This window comes from Apteryx rowi, unplaced genomic scaffold (genome assembly GCF_003343035.1).
Source record: "Apteryx rowi isolate R43461 unplaced genomic scaffold, aptRow1 scaffold_54, whole genome shotgun sequence".
Lineage (NCBI taxonomy): Eukaryota > Metazoa > Chordata > Aves > Apterygiformes > Apterygidae > Apteryx > Apteryx rowi.
Window position 1 is genome coordinate 2,383,655 of NW_020450805.1, and position 12,974 is coordinate 2,396,628.

The window sequence follows — 12,974 nt, forward strand, 5'->3', positions numbered from 1 at the left end:
CCCCCCCGCCGCGCCGGCCCCACGTACGCTGCCCGCGCGCTGTTACGCCGCCGACTGCCGGGTTGGCATGTCAGGGTGGGGGAGGGAGGAAGGGGGGAGGGAGCAGATCCCAGGCATGACCCCTCACCCGGCTCCTAGAGGGCCGCCGCACGCGCCGCCTGATCGGCCTGGACTCCTTCTGCGGTGATTCCTACCTCCCCGCCGCTCCAGGTCGCRTTGCTAAACGAGATGAGGACGCCCCGGCGAGCGCCTGGGTGTTTTGGGAGGCGGGAGCCAAAGGCGAGCCAAGGAGCCCATGTTTCTGTTCAGGCGGCGTCGCGGGCAGGCCCTGGAGAAGGACCCCTCCCTGCCGTGGAACCCACGCTGGAATGTGCTGGTGTGAGCTGTAGAGCGCATAAGGCTGGAAAAGAAGACGGGGCGGGAGAAGGGTCAGATTACATCAGTGAGCGAGCGCTTCCCCGCCTATGAGGCCCCGGCTGCACCATGAGGACTACAAATCCCAGCATACAAGGCTCCTYGTGGGCCTCGCGGCCGCTGTAGGGCGGCAGGGCGCGGGTCTCATTTCCTCGCGGGGTCCTTTGCCGCCCCGTTGAAGGGGGGACCGGTGGCCGGGGCCTAGGGAGGCGCCTGGAGAGCTGAGGGCCGGTGGGGCGGGCCCCGCCGCCCTGGGGTGCCGAGGGAGGCCGTGGCGGTGGGGCAGGGACTGTGGCGGAGAAAGGTGAAAGCGCCGCTAGTGCGGATCTGCCTCTCCCTCGGCAGGTTTGCGGCGCCCCGAGGCGGGCTGTGCCGTGCGCCACTGGCCTATTCGTAACGTGGCTTTTGAAGATCAAGCTAAAGCATTGCTGGCCACAGCAGAGTCTGCCTGACTTTCTGCTGATAGTATGACTCCTTAAGGTTATGACCTGGCAGCTTTTTTAAGTCTTCTTTACCGGGGTGGGGGGGAGGAAGCTGCTGAATGCTCTGCAGTTCCCCTAGTTGCTTAGTTGCCAGCATCCTCTGAAGCAAAACCATGCAAACGGATGAAAGCATTTGTAATAGAAAACTCAAAGTAATTATAGGATAGGGCATAATTTTGCCTGCTCTTTTTGGTTCTTCTAGTCAGTGTTACCATATTGTCTGGGAAACAGCAGTTCCACAGAAAGCATGCCAGTGGGGAGTGTGCATGAGAGAGTATGTCATGTTATAAAGGCTAGGCCATGTCAGGAAGAGCCAAGAGTGCCAATGCCAAAAATAACTCCAGCCCTTCAACAGCAGTGAGCTGATGCTCCAACAGAGGAGTTTTGACTGCTTATGCTTCATGAAATCACCCTTGGCAGGCATAAAGAAGAAGAACTGCAGTCAAACAAGGAAGTATCTTGTAGCCTCAAGATAGGTGGGAGGAAGAAACACAGGACCTAAAGGGGCTAAAAAGAAGTAGTGCTTCACAAACAGGTGGCTCAATTGCTGGCTTTGCTATTAAAGACAGGTTAATCTACTAGGTCAGGGGAAAATTACCTCCTGAAGACTAAGAACTGACATGTGAAAGGAATAATATGTGCATTCCTGTTTCTTTGCCTATTTGCTTCTAGATGTATCATGGTTGGTAAAGAGTAGCCATAGGCAATTTCAGTTTAAAAGAATCAGATAATCCATTATGCTCCTGGCAAGCTGCCTTATCACTGCTGGACAAAACTTGTCTGTAAGAGTTTTCTGTTTTTACTTTAGTTCATTCATTCTGGATTTACTCAGAATATCTCAGACGTTCTGTCTTGGAACCTTGCCTGGATGGGCAGATTAAGCTGGGTTTTGGGGGGGTTGTTTTGTTGTTTTTTTCCATATAAAGTTCAACACTGCAGTTGAAGGCTTGTGACACATTTTAATAAAACRGTTGTGTTCAGCTTGCTTACACGATTGGGTGTGCACAAAGCATAGTTAGTAGTTTTTCACGTGAGTGCTAATTACTCCCCCTTTTCCATTGCAATTGATGGCTTTCCAGAGCTGCAGGCCAACCGATCCAAAGAAAGGAAATTTTTTTTGCTGTCCTGTGGTAACAGTATACAGCAATCATTGTTTTGAGATGGAGAAAGCCCTTATGCTGTTGGCTGCTTTGGCCACTATGCGAATGTTGCTGCATCTGTAACTGGAGTGAGTTTGGGAAAGGTCTCTGCTGAGCCACATCTAGGTGCACCTCCCTTGTCCTGGAGCCTGCACGCAGCTTGTAGGTGAGGGTGCTGAAACCAGGTGAGCCTCCTGAGCTCATGTCACCTCCATTGGAAGCAGAACTATACTAGGAAGCTGGTAAAGCAACATTAATTTTGTGGCCCAAATAACTAGAAGAGGCTTTGCCTGAAATTTTGGTCATTCACAAGCCAAATATTCTTTAAGCATGGTCTAGCTGCTGTTTGTCAAGGAATCTGGCACAAATCCCAGCAGCTCCTCGTCTCCAGAGGACACTGTGGCTCTGAGATCACATGGACTCATGGGACAACTGAACATGTGGAAAAGAGATCTATTGACAGTTACTAAACTGAAAAATTACATCAGGATCAGGAAGTCCCATGAGTTGAAAATAGCTGGGAGAATATATGGGTAGGGAAAAGAGGGGAGTATTTTATGTGTTTTTCCTGTTCTTACTCTTCTCAAAGCATCTGCTTAGAGCCAGTGTTGGAAACGCAATACTGGGCTAGATGAAACCCTGATTTCAGTTGGTGTGTCTGGTTTGTATTTGCATCACTGTCCTATGAACTGACTAGCTACAGAGTTAGATAGGGCTCATTCTGAGGGCACTACAAACAATGTTTTTACGGCCTGAGTACATTGTGGTCTTCTTAGTTTAACTGTACAATTGAGTGAGTTCATCTGCCCCTATTTTTGTTTTCCAAAGATGTGACATTCCTGTCCTAACAGCAAGGCTACCTGTGAGGTGACAACTCCAGCATAATGTGTTTTTGCCAAACTCTTTATGGAAAACAGAATTGGAAAGCACGTGTTTTGCAAATGTGTTGCAAGAAGTTTATTTAACAAACCACTTCATATTAGTTACAGTGAACCTGTAAATTCACTTGAGATTTAACTCTGAGGAGTTTGCTCTGGCTTTGTTCACAGTGGTCTTTTGGTCATAAGAACAAACTAGTTTTGTACTAATCGTTTCACCTTCCATTTAATATTCACCAGCATCGAGTCCTTCTGAACTCAAGAGAAACACTCCCACTGACTTTTGCAGGGTCATTTAGATCTATAATAGGAACAAACAGGAGGTAAGGGCCTGTTTATTTGTACCTGCAAATCCAGGCCAAAACAAAAAAAGTACAAACAGTAATTCTGAACCTTTTCAGACTGGCCTCTATTAAATGTGTGCTTAGAGAATTCTTCAGAATGTCAAACTTTTTTTTTTAAAAAAGTGCCTGAATAATACAAGTACTACATAAAGAAAACTAGACTTTTGTACAGGATCTGCTGTTATTGAACTGATAGCAAGACTTTTAGCTTGACTAAAAGTTGAGTAAATTGATTTGTTGAATCATCTCAACACTGGTGTTTCAGCCACAAGTATTTATGTCCCATGTCTAGGCTAAGCCTGGATAGCCAGTATGAAACAGGCCAAGATCACTCATACCGCAATATCAAGGCTCATGGTGCTTCTCAGAAACAAATTAATCTTGTCCTGAACAGTTTGCTATTAAGCAGTGAGATCCATAGCTCTGCAGAACAGTTACTTCTGAGAGTGGCATGGACTCAGGTTGTCAGCTCGCATAAGAGCTGTAAGCAGGTAGCTGATTTTCATGGGCTATCCAAAGGCTTCAGAAGACTTTTCAGGCTGCAGAACAGAGCTCAACTTGCCTTGCATTTTTCCCTTCCTGGCTCAGGTTTGTTACAGCTCTTTGCCTTCTCACTTTCACTTCGAGAGAGCTGTAGCTGTAGAAGTCCATTTAATCCTTAGGCAATTTAACTGCAGCCTGGAGCCATATCATAGCCAGCTAGGCTGTGCCAGTGCGGGAAGAGTTAGAGGGTAACAATTTCCCCTGTGGGAAGAACCAATCCAGCAGAGGCTGCTGCAGTCACATCCACTGTGACTAGACCCCTGTAAACTCCTTCTGGGCCCCCTCTCCCCCTTAGTGCTAGAGGGATGTGGCATGCATGGTTAAGGGAGCCGGCAGTCCAGCATAGCCTGAGGCTGCGCAGCAGCCAGAAACAATCTGAGAGGTGTGAATTGCTCCACTGATGTTGCAGCAATTGTCATTTAACAGAGACACAACTGGTTTCCTGTGGATTTGCCTGTTGTGACTGATTGGTTTTGGTGTCTAGGATGATGTGAGCTCTGACTGAAGATACAGGACTTTGCCCTGTAAGGATTCTCTAGCATATAATAATGTGTGAGCTGGTGTTGCAACTTCTTCTTCAGCTTTGCACCAAAAGGATCAGCCCTCAGTGTGTAGGATGCTGGTTAAACTTGCCTGGAATGGGTCATCGAGTTCAAAGATGTGCACCTTGATGGTTTAAGCCTCGCTTCCATAGGAAACCTGGCCGAAGATGACAACATTAAGGCAGGCATTATTTCAATACAGCCACATTATTTCACAGTATTAAAGTCTGTTCATCTGTCCACAGTTGTGTCTGTTTGCCCTGTGGTTGCCAAAAATCACCATGATAGAGGCATATTGAAATCTACAGTGGGTCAGACCAAGGTCTGGATAGCTTAGTAGCCTTCTGGTAATATTAACTAAAACCAGATAGGTAGGAAAGATTAAGAAAAGGACAAGCATGTATAACATTCCTCCCAGTTCTCTTCCAGCCTCTGACTACTTTCAGCTCTTTGGACTTCCTTCAGTCTTTACTACTCTTCTGTCAAGTCCTGTTTTTTTCATCACTAGTCCTTCTGCTCTCCCAACACCTTTTTCATTCTCCAATTTTTGTTTTTGTTTTCCTCGTTCTCCTCAGGTCCCATTTTTGTCTCCAGCAGCCATTTATTCACCTAGCCCTCTTAATTCTGTTACCAGTTGTATCATGATAGCAGGGTTGAGTCTATCCACAGCTGGGCTAGTCTCTGAAATGCAGGGTTGTTGGGGTTTTTTTTTGCACTACAACCAACCAGAAGCTGACAAAGATTTCTGAGGTGATGGAACTCTTTGCCAGAAAGTTAGTTAAGGTTTTGTTAGGTTATGTGATGAAAGGCTCATCTCCCTATGCACCCCAATAACCTAATCAGAGAAAGGAGCACCCTGATCTCCTACTTCCAGCGCTGTCACAGGAGAGCAATCGGCCCTGTGGTCCAGGGGAGAGACCCACTCTGGTGAGTCAGCTGGAGAGGCTCTCGGGATCATTTTACAGACTGAGGGGGGTTACTACCTACTCGGGTGTAGGACTTACAATGCAATGCAGGAAAGAGCATTTTGGGATTGTAGAAATCTTATGGGATGTTTAGGGGAAGGGAGGGATCAAAGTGATTTTTAGGAGGAACAAGCATGAGACAATAGAGAGATATGGGAATAAAAAAAGCTGGTCATGTGTAAATGGGTTACAGGTCAGTACCTCTGCCTAGCTGATCACTACAGTCTGTCCTGTCTTCTCATTAAACTCCATTTCTAACTATTTTCCTGGCTGAGGAAAATGCTATTTTGTGGGTATGTGTGTGTACAGAGGTCTAAGTGCCAGCAGCTGGGGTCCAGGTCACAAGGGCCTGTGCATCTGTGGTGCCAGTGACTAGAGAGAGTGGAGTGAGCGAGGGTCTGAGTGCCAGAAACTGGAGCAGGACCAAAGGACATGGAGACCTGTGTGTCCTGGAGAGACCAGAGGGAGTGAAAAATCAAAGTACCAGCAACTGGAATCAGACCAGAGGTCACAGGGGCCTGTGTGTCTGGGGTGCCAGCAACTGGAGAGACCAGAGTGTGTGCGTACTGTGTGGAGTTGTATATCAGCGCACGATTGCTAGCGAGTATCCAGCCAGACTAACTGGCTTGGGAGCCAGGTATCGAAGTGGCCATAAAGTCTGGACCAGATACTGGACAGAATATAAGGTCTGGGAGAGAGGGGTGTCAAATGAAAGACCTGCTTGCATGTGTGTGTCTCTGTGCATTAGGCAACTGGAGATGAGAGGATCCTGGGGCCAGTTGCTAGGTGGATTGAGTGTCTAAGGCCAGCTATTGCAGGGATCCATAGTCTGCGTGCATCTGTGTTGGTATATGCAAGGAGGTCTGAGCACCAGCAGCCACAGTGGGGCTGCAGGCTTCAGGAGCTTCTGTCCAGGTGCCAGCAGCTGGGGACACTACTGCAGACACGGTGTCCAAGGCCAGTTACTGGGGGATCCATAGCGCATCTGTATGGGGGTGTGTGTGAGGGGGTCTGAGTACCAGCAACTGGAAGAGGGCTGCGGGGCTCAAGGGCTTGCTCATATGTCCAGCTTCCAGCAACTGGGGAGACCAAGGATCCCAGGCTAGCTACTGGGCAGACTGAGTTTCTAAGGCCTTATATGGGAGGGATCCATATTGTATATATGTCTGTATTTCCCACTAAGGGACCCTCATGCAGATAAGCCAGAGAGGGGAACAGGATGAGGCTGCTGGTGCTGTTTGTATTTGCATGAGTGCTGTGTTGATCTGTGTGGCTGGCTATATGTATATGCACATGTGTGTTGTACATGCATGTTTGTGTATGTGCCTATTGGGAATATATGCTCAGTCTTGCTACTGGCTCGATCCGAGGACATGGAGCTGCAGCAACTTCACCTCTATTGGGCTACCAGATTTAGCAGCTCATAACAACACTTCCTTCCTAGGGCAAACAGTAGGTGATTTTGTTAAAGAACCAGGTTAAAAATGCAGCCTTTTGTGTGGTGATTAATTTTTCACTAGCTATACTGCACCTTATTCCTGAATGCCTTATCAGCAGGAATATACGCTTAGCTTATTTTCCAGAGTAGCTGGATCTCTGCTACTTTGCAGCTTTGTTTTCTGCTTTCCCTCCTCCATATGCTGCTCCTCCTCCCTGGAGTGGTTCTCCACTCCCCTGCTCTCAGGCTTTAACTCATTACTTGCTCAGGAGTGGAAGTAGGTAAAGTTAGGCTTGAGATCACCACCAGGAGTAACGCACGAGCAAGTAGAAAAGCTCACTCTTTACCACTATTGCACTTTCCCAAGTCTGCAAACAGGCTCAGGCAGGTGTCTGCACTGCAGTATGTTCCGTTTGCATTAAGGAGCTTGTACCTGCTGGTGTGTAGGGCAGAAGCAGATACTGAGCAAATTAGAAGTTGGACGTTCTGACGAACTGCTGAAAATTCTTTTTTTTTAACTGAATAATATGCTGCTGTGTCTCATTCAGGGAAGAGAATACTGGCAATCTCTCATAGATAGGGTTTTTGAACTCATCCCTGGATTACTCTGTTATTACTCCCCTATTAACCAGGCAAAGGATTTCAGTGCTATAGTAATTAGTTTACCAGTCAGTCTCTGCAATAGCTAATTAAGGAAGGAGAATGGGAAATTCAAAATCTACGACATAACATCAGGCAGAGAGATGACAATTCAATTCTTAAGATTACACTTAAGAGGACTTAACAGGCACTGCTGCCTAGGAAACAGGTGAGCATTGTGGGGGGGGGCTTGTGTGGGGAAAATCATCATTTTTAAGTGCTCTTTTTCACCAAGCAGCAGCACCAAACTAATCTGTATTTTCTCATCACACATATATGCAGGGTGAGCCTATCTACACATGGTAAAGCAACCTCTTACACACTATTTTCTAGAATAATCAATAGCTATGATAAATCTGTGCAAAAGAACAGCCTGTCAGGTGCTTGTCTTTATTCTTTTACACGCTTGGCAGCCAATGTCAGGACATTTTTCTTGGTGAAAAACAGTGACCTCTCCCTCAGATGGAATAATCATGAACATAGTTAACAAAGGGCTTCTGTGAACACATGAGAAAAAAAATTGCAAGAATAATTAAGATGGTAGCTGGGTTGCAAGATAGGTGAAAGACTCCAGATAAAGTATAGAGACAGGAGTTTTAAATATCTTTTTCCATAGTATGAACACCTTCCAAGAGGTACATAAACTTTGTTATCCAGTCCGGTCTGACACCACAGCAACAGCCCTATGAATCAAGAAGCTTCAGAATCCAGCCCCCCTCTTGCCATTAATATCTTAAAGTGGCCTGCATTTTTTTAATCTTTACATAATGATTTTTAAACAAACAGCACTCAGGGTCCAGAGTTATTTCATACTGACTGTTTAATGTTTGTTTTAAAATAATACTGTTTAATCAAGAGATGGGAAGCATCCACATATACAGAGTCTTCTTGGAGGCTGGCAAAGGAACTTTATCGACAAACCCACAAACAATATGTTTAACCATGAACAATACAGAAAAGGCCTCACTGATTAATCATTTTAATAATAACTTAAAAAACCCAAGATCTTATAAAAGAATATGCCCACCTACCAAAGAGAAGGGAAAGAGATCCCATTCCAGGCATGCACATCTACACCTACCTTTTCACAGTAGGATTCCAACAGTCCAGCAGTTCCAGATAGTGTTTTCATAGTTCCTGTGGAGATTAACCAAAAACCAGCAAAGGGAATGGGCTTGTTGCAGCAAACTCAGTAGTCATCCTAAACATCCTGCTTGCTAGCACCCGGTGGTTTTGGCCATTCTATTCCCAGGTTTGAGGTCCCTTTAATTGCCTTCCCCTCTGCATCAAAAGTTTTCAATACCAAAAGCTTTTGATGCAGTCTGGAAGAAGTCTGGCAAGCTTAATGCAGAATGAAAACAGCTGTAGTTGAACATACAATGTATGCTGGTAGTGCACTAGCAGAAGAGATTTGTAAGAACTGGGATAAATAAAAGTTCTGGATTTGATGCTTTGTTCTAGGATGCCAAGCTTACAAAGCAGAGGGTTTCATCTTACAAACCTGAAAGAGACCCTCAACCTATAAAACTTCTTTGGCATCTGAAACTCAAATTTAATTGTCACAGGAATAGTAGAGGTCATTTAGTATCTCTGATGATCTCTCTTCTGTAGACATGTAGCCAGCTTGAAGCAGGCTGCCTGTCCACTCCTATATCTTGTATCAAGTGCCAGATATATCAAATGTGAATTATGAAATACTGTACTGTAAAAAGTAAAAGCTACTTGGAAAAATGGGTTTAATTGCATTAAGCCTCCAGTTCTTATGAGGAAAAGCAGTGCTTGATGCTCTTTTGCTAATTAACCTTTTTGTTTTCCTTCTTTGTTTCTTCTAACTAAGCATTTCTAAATACTTATCTTTCAGGTACACAGCTATAGGAGCCACTCTCTCTTTTAATTGTTTGGCAATTTTCACTAAATTTCTGGCCTTTCATATTTGACAGGAGATGAACACAAGCTAACGTGCACATTGATATGAGGATCATCTGTACCATTTCTTTATCATATAGCTGTTACAGGGCTTTTCCTATTGTTTATAGCTACCATCGGTCCTAAAGTGTTATTTTGTTTCTACATTCAACTGAAGTTTGTAACTAAACTAAGCAGGGCAGTATCTCAAATGACTGGTAATATTTCAGGGTTTTTTAGGTTCTGGCTAAAGCTTCCAAAAAAGCAATTTATTGAAGAAAAATTATATTTGTTAAGAAAACATTACCTTGTATCTGTGCTTTGCAGTCCACAAACTGAAGATTCTTCAATCAGCCTATTGGTAAAAGGGAATACTGTTTGCCATGCAGCAGCTCTTGATACATGTTTCATTCACTACAGCTATTCAACTGTTCTCCACCACCTGCCTTATCAAGTAGAATAAGCAGTTCTGATGGCTCCACTGTCTGCTTCCCTGATTGCTGTAGGAGCTTCATGGGAAATATTACAGCAGCTTGACTAGTTTTACCAGGACCTAGGAGAACTGCTAGCATATGGTAATCGGTCTCCTCACTACAAGCAATGAGACAGCTCATGAAGAGCTGGATGTGGGATCACAAAACAAAACTGAGAAACTAACACTAAATATGGATCCTCAGTTTTCTGCTGCAACTCTAAGGCAGAATATAACAGTCTAGAGCTGCGTTATTTTGTTCAAGATGGTTACAGCCAAGAATATGTCCATATTGACTGAAAATAGCTGACATAAATGATGTCCATGACCTGCATCTCTGTTTCTTCATGTTGGATAGAGGCAGAGGAGACAAGTAAATCAGTTCTATGGCTGCTCTGTACTCCCACAGTGGTGACACATGGGTTGTTTGAACTTCTTCTGTGCAGAGGGCAGAACAGGACTGAATTCTGTCCCAGGGATAGATTTTGCTCCTTTTGTCTCTCTGTAATAATCTGAGAGAGTAATAATCTGAGAGAAACCAACACCGTATTACATGAAGTGCCAAATTAATACCTGTCTCATGGGATCTCTTTTGCCCTTCTCTTCAGAGGAAAAAGGTGTGTATTCCACAGCATGCTAAGCAGATATGTCTTGCTAATCAAGATACAGACTTTGGGGGGGGGAAAGCTATCAACTCTAACTCTGTCAATGCACAAAAATAGTATTTTATCATCTTTTGGGATGCACTGGTTTGGTGGTTGGTTGTGGGTTTGTTTATTCATTTAAGTAGACTTGCACTAACATCACCTACTTTCACTCTGCATTTCTGAAATTCCTGAAGATATTCCCTGGGCTTTACCAGCCTAAAAAAATAATTTCTCATTGTCCAATTTCTCATTATCTACTTCCATGGGCAATATTTAAGATCTTTGTGCAGCTTCCCTTAGCTAAAAATTAGGCATTTATTTCTGCTCCTGGCAAAGATTAAAAAGTGACAGAGACCTTATATCTTTGCCTACTGCTTCTAATTTTTATCACTAAGACACAAATACACTTGGCAAAAATTAATAACAGAACACTGGATGATATATTTCTTCCCTTCTCACATAACTCTTTAAAAAGTCTAAAAAAACCAACCCAACACAAAACACCCTTATCTGATGCTTAGTTAAATCTAAAAGACAAGACTTCAGCAAGCTAAAAGATTTATGCTCCTAGGAGGCTACCACAGTACATTCTTTTACTGTATTTTGTCCAAAACATGACTTTTGTTTTTAAAATTTTCTACAGTTTCTAAATATTTGAAGGTTGCTTCTTTCCAAATAGAACCATAGATGTTAAAAGGAATCTGAAGAAGTATTAAAAAACACCTGGACTTAAAATGCTCACTGACAGAACAGCAGCAGCTTTTCTATGGCTCTTCTTCCACTGTAGCTTAATAAAGCCCTGCTTTACAACAAACTTCATCCAGAGACAAGGCCTTTCTGCTAACCTCCAGCATGGCAAACTAAAGGTTGAAGCATGAAATCAATGCTTACATTTAATCCATTGCCCTTTGAATTTACTATCTATTTGTGCCTGGTTTGAAGCAGTGTAAAGAAAGGAAAACTCAAACTAGGCCTATTTACTTCTTATCAGCAGCTTTCTGAAAATAAGGAGAGAGGCAACTTCTTACCCCTTATGCAGCCTTCAGAAAACTAGGTCAGGAAGAAGAGGTAACGCTGTATCACACCATTCAGACACACAAATAAATCCCCTCCAATAACTCACCCCTGCTCCTGAGGATCTGGAGTCAAGAATCCAAGGCCAGCCTAGAACTTAAGGCTTCCCAGTCAGTGCACTATGCTACAGCTCTGCCAGCACAGGGGATCAGTACAGCAGATAAATCATTTACTGCATGCCTCTGCAAACCACAGCAAAAAAAATAAAAAAATAAATAAAAATATATGCCATTTCATGAAATTGCAAGACAGTATTAAAGCTCTATCAACTGATCTGCCCAGATATCATTGTCTACAGCATCCACCATTTTGTTCCTGCCCAGTCCAGCAGTTTGAGGAGCACCTTTCACTCCTACCTCAAAACAGACTAAATCAATCTTTGTTCCAGAGGTGGAATAGAGAGCCCAACTCCACTCAGGGACAAATGAACAATTGCTTGACAAAAGGGCATAATAAGAAATACTATTTTACTTGTATCATACAAAGTTTCAGCTTCTGGAAAGCTGAAAACAAACATGGGGTAACAATTCTTAGTTTCTTGCTTGCAAAGCCCTTGCTTTCCCCCAGCGCTAGCTGCTTTTCATTTGTGGCCAGCCATGTTCTGCACAAAAGAACAATACTACCTGTAAAAGCAGCTGTGGGAGAGCAAATTAAAAGGATACTGGATTTATATTGATTTCCTTTCCCCAAAAAATAAAGTTAATCAATAGAGTACATCCCACATGGGTAATACAGCATTGAATGAGGATGTCTCAAGAAGATGATTGTCCAAAGGATTCTCTGCTTAATGTTGCATACACCAAGACCTTGAGGAAAAAAAAAATCTGAAAATGGAAGCTAGCCAAAAAGCATGTTTGTATTCCAAAACAGCACCACCTAAAATGGAGACATATGGAAAATTCAGCCTTTCCTTCATATCTCCCCTCCTTGCACTGCCATTACTCAATACAAAGCAGGCAAGAAAATTAGTTCCCCTCTTCTTCTGTGGATTTAGAAAGGACTAGGCACTTCACTGAAGAAATTGGAAGGAAAATGGAAAAAGAAAAAAGCATGTGTGTGGAGGAACTAAGCTGTCATTTGTCATCCAGTAAGCTCAGATATATCATCAGAAAAGCATTTGCGGAAGAAACGGAAATTACAAAAGGCCTTTTTTATAGAGGGTTTAAACAGTCTCTACTCATTACCCAGCTTCCATTTTGACTTAAAATTATCAAGCACGTCAAATCTTGTTTTCTTTGGTTTTGACAGCAAATGGTTATTTGAAGAAAGAAGGGCAATGATAAAAGACTTCTTATAACTGTTTAAAATTGTGAGAACAGCTTGAAAGAACCTTTCTCAAAACCCTCTTCCCTTCTTAATTAACTACCTTATTTTTGCAATTTGACCATTTACACTAGCTTTCCAAACTCAGTTCTTGCATTTCTAATATGAAAGCCACCATAACGACTCTGAAAAATATTTCATACCTTCTTCACACAGAGTCATGGAAATA

The 12,974-nt window shown here is 43.5% G+C and overlaps 1 long non-coding RNA gene across 1 annotated transcript; it reads right to left on the reverse strand.

Moving 5' to 3' along the window:
* Window positions 1-2,977: 2,977 nt before the first annotated feature.
* LOC112973373 lies at window positions 2,978-11,510 on the reverse strand. The gene is made up of 3 exons (XR_003255956.1): window positions 9,597-11,510; window positions 8,466-8,521; window positions 2,978-4,499 (listed from the first exon to the last, which is right to left on the reverse strand). It is a non-coding gene; the product is annotated as an uncharacterized LOC112973373 (long non-coding RNA).
* Between the last annotated feature and the right edge of the window lie 1,464 nt (window positions 11,511-12,974).